This window comes from Penaeus vannamei, chromosome 8 (assembly GCF_042767895.1).
Source record: "Penaeus vannamei isolate JL-2024 chromosome 8, ASM4276789v1, whole genome shotgun sequence".
In the NCBI taxonomy this organism is placed as follows: Eukaryota; Metazoa; Arthropoda; class Malacostraca; order Decapoda; family Penaeidae; genus Penaeus; species Penaeus vannamei.
This window is the reverse complement of record NC_091556.1, coordinates 39,437,233-39,442,232: the sequence shown is the minus strand read 5'-3', so window position 1 is coordinate 39,442,232 and position 5,000 is coordinate 39,437,233.

Here is a 5,000-nt window from a genome sequence, read left to right as displayed (position 1 = left end):
TGTACATATATATATATAGATAGATAGATATATATATATATATATATATATATATATATATATATATATATATATATATATACAAACATATATATATACATACATACATACATATATATATATATAAATATATATATATATATATATATATATATATATATATATATATATATATATATATATATATATATATATATATATATATATATATATATATATATATATATATATATATATATATATATATATATATATATATATATATATATATATATATATAAATATATATATGTGTATGTATATATAAATATATGGATATGTGTTTTACCGTGTATATATATGAATATATATGTATATGTATATATAAATATATATATATATATATATATATATATATATATATATATATATATATATATATATATATATATATATATATATATATATATATATATATATAAGCATTTTGTACTCTGTTGTTTCTTTTGCTCCCTTTCTTCTTCTACAGAATCCTGAGAAAGGTTTCTTTTGGAAAAATGCCTGAAAAATGAGATCGCTTTATCTGCCTTCCTTCCGCAGCAGAAAATGTATATGTAGAATTTCCTGTATTACGTATTACGTTTTTAATCACAATCAAAGACATTAAATTCGTGTTGAAGTAAGATATACTGATAAGCGTTACTTATCAAATCGATTTTTTTTTTTTTTTTACTCAGACACAGGTTGTGCTAAAAGATCCAGCGAATATAATTTTCTACATGTATTCACACTCACTTTCGCAAGAAAACACAACAAAAAATAAATCCTCCTACTCTCGAAAAAAAAATAAAAATAAAAATTGAATACCCGTCATTGATCCAAACTTTTAAAAATAATAAAATAAAAATTGAATACCCGTCATTGATCCAAACTTAAAAAAATAAATAAATAAAAATTGAATACCCGTCATTGATCCAAACTTAAATAATAATAATAATAATAAAAATTGAATACCCGCCATTGATCCAAACTTTAAAAAATTATAAAATAAAAACTGAATACCCGTCATTGATCCAAACTTTAAAAAATTATAAAATAAACATTTAATACCCGTCATTGATCCAAACTTTAAAAAATAATAAAATAAAAATTGAATACCCGTCATTGATCCAAACTTTAAAAAATGATAAAATAAAAATTAAATACCCGTCATTGATCCAAACTTTAAAAAATAATAAAATAAAAATTGAATACCCGTCATTGATCCAAACTTTAAAAAATAATAAATAAAAATTGAATACCCGTCATTGATCCAAACTTTAAAAAATAATAAAATAAAAATTGAATACCCGTCATTGATCCAAACTTTAAAAAATAATAAAATAAAAATTGAATACCCGTCATTGATCCAAACTTTAAAAAATAATAAATAAAAATTGAATACCCGTCATTGATCCAAACTTTAAAAAATAATAAAATAAAAACGGAATACCCGTCATTGATCCAAACTTTAAAAAATTATAAAATAAAAATTGAATACCCGTCATTGATCCAAACTTTAAAAAAAAAAATAAAAATAAAAACTGAATACCCGCCATTGATCCAAACTTTAAAAAAAATAAAAATAAAAACTGAATACCCGTCATTGATCCAAACTTTAAAAAATAATAAAATAAAAATTGAATACCCGTCATTGATCCAAACTTTAAAAAAAATAAAAATAAAAACTGAATACCCGTCATTGATCCAAACTTTAAAAAATAATAAAATAAAAACTGAATACCCGTCATTGATCCAAACTTTAAAAAATAATAAAACAAAAATTGAATACCCGTCATTGATCCAAACTTTAAAAAATAATAAAATAAAAATTAAATACCCGTCATTGATCCAAACTTTAAAAAAAATAAATAAATAAATAAAAATTGAATACCCGTCATTGATCCAAACTTTAAAAAATAATAAAATAAAAATTGAATACCCGCCATTGATCCAAACTTTAAAAAATAATGAAATAAAAATTGAATATCCGTCATTGATCCAAACTTTAAAAAATAATAAAATAAAAACTGAATACCCGTCATTGATCCAAACTTTAAAAAATAATAAAACAAAAATTGAATACCCGTCATTGATCCAAACTTTAAAAAATAATAAAATAAAAATTAAATACCCGTCATTGATCCAAACTTTTAAAAAAATAAATAAATAAATAAAAATTGAATACCCGCCATTGATCCAAACTTTAAAAAATAATGAAATAAAAATTGAATACCCGCCATTGATCCAAACTTTAAAAAATAATGAAATAAAAATTGAATACCCGCCATTGATCCAAACTTTAAGAAATAATAAAATAAAAATTGATTACCCGTCATTGATCCAAACTTTAAAAAATAATAAAATAAAAATTGAATACCCGCCATTGATCCAAACTTTAAAAAATAATGAAATAAAAATTGAATACCCGCCATTGATCCAAACTTTAAAAAATAATGAAATAAAAATTGAATACCCGTCATTGATCCAAACTTTAAAAAATAATAAAATAAAAATTGAATACCCGCCATTGATCCAAACTTTAAAAAATAATAAAATAAAAATTGAATACCCGCCATTGATCCAAACTTTAAAAAATAATGAAATAAAAATTGAATACCCGCCATTGATCCAAACTTTAAAAAATAATAAAATAAAAATTGAATACCCGTCATTGATCCAAACTTTAAAAAATAATAAATAAAAATTGAATACCCGCCATTGATCCAAACTTTAAAAAATAATAAAATAAAAATTGAATACCCGCCATTGATCCAAACTTTAAAAAATAATAAAATAAAAATTGAATACCCGTCATTGATCCAAACTTTAAAAAATAATAAAATAAAAATTGAATACCCGTCATTGATCCAAACTTTAAAAAATAATAAAATAAAAATTGAATACCCGCCATTGATCCAAACTTTAAAAAATAATAAAATAAAAATTGAATACCCGCCATTGATCCAAACTTTAAAAAATAATGAAATAAAAATTGAATACCCGCCATTGATCCAAACTTTAAAAAATAATGAAATAAAAATTGAATACCCGTCATTGATCCAAACTTTAAAAAATAATAAAATAAAAATTGATTACCCGTCATTGATCCAAACTTTAAAAAATAATAAAATAAAAATTGAATACCCGCCATTGATCCAAACTTTAAAAAATAATGAAATAAAAATTGAATACCCGCCATTGATCCAAACTTTAAAAAATAATAAAAAATTGAATACCCGCCATTGATCCAAACTTTAAGAAATAATAAAATAAAAATTGATTACCCGTCATTGATCCAAACTTTAAAAAATAATAAAATAAAAATTGAATACCCGTCATTGATCCAAACTTTAAAAAATAATAAAATAAAAATTGAATACCCGTCATTGATCCAAACTTTAAAAAATAATAAAACAAAAATTGAATACCCGTCATTGATCCAAACTTTAAAAAATAATAAAATAAAAATTAAATACCCGTCATTGATCCAAACTTTTTAAAAAATAAATAAATAAATAAAAATTGAATACCCGCCATTGATCCAAACTTTAAAAAATAATGAAATAAAAATTGAATACCCGTCATTGATCCAAACTTTAAAAAATAATAAAATAAAAATTGAATACCCGTCATTGATCCAAACTTTAAAAAATAATAAAATAAAAATTGAATACCCGTCATTGATCCAAACTTTAAAAAATAATAAAATAAAAATTGAATACCCGCCATTGATCCAAACTTTAAAAAATAATGAAATAAAAATTGAATACCCGCCATTGATCCAAACTTTAAAAAATAATGAAATAAAAATTGAATACCCGCCATTGATCCAAACTTTAAGAAATAATAAAATAAAAATTGATTACCCGTCATTGATCCAAACTTTAAAAAATAATAAAATAAAAATTGAATACCCGCCATTGATCCAAACTTTAAAAAATAATGAAATAAAAATTGAATACCCGCCATTGATCCAAACTTTAAAAAATAATAAAATAAAAATTGAATACCCGTCATTGATCCAAACTTTAAAAAATAATAAAATAAAAATTGAATACCCGCCATTGATCCAAACTTTAAAAAATAATAAAATAAAAATTGAATACCCGCCATTGATCCAAACTTTAAAAAATAATGAAATAAAAATTGAATACCCGCCATTGATCCAAACTTTAAAAAATAATGAAATAAAAATTGAATACCCGTCATTGATCCAAACTTTAAAAAATAATAAAATAAAAATTGATTACCCGTCATTGATCCAAACTTTAAAAAATAATAAAATAAAAATTGAATACCCGCCATTGATCCAAACTTTAAAAAATAATGAAATAAAAATTGAATACCCGCCATTGATCCAAACTTTAAAAAATAATAAAAAATTGAATACCCGCCATTGATCCAAACTTTAAGAAATAATAAAATAAAAATTGATTACCCGTCATTGATCCAAACTTTAAAAAATAATAAAATAAAAATTGAATACCCGTCATTGATCCAAACTTTAAAAAATAATAAAATAAAAATTGAATACCCGTCATTGATCCAAACTTTAAAAAATAATAAAATAAAAATTGAATACCCGTCATTGATCCAAACTTTAAGAAATAATAAAATAAAAATTGAATACCCGTCATTGATCCAAACTTTAAAAAATAATAAAATTAAAATTAAATACCCCTCATTGATCCAAACTTTAAAAAAATGAAAAAATAAAAATTGAATACCCGTCATTGATCCAAACTTTAAGAAATAATAAAATAAAAATTGAATACCCGTCATTGATCCAAACTTTAAAATAAAAATGGAATACCCGTCATTGATCCAAACTTTAAGAAATAATAAAATAAAAATTGAATACCCGTCATTGATCCAAACTTTAAAATAAAAATGGAATACCCGTCATTGATCCAAACTTTAAAAAATAATGAAATAAATAAAAATTTAATACCCGTCATTGATCCAAACTTTAAAAAATA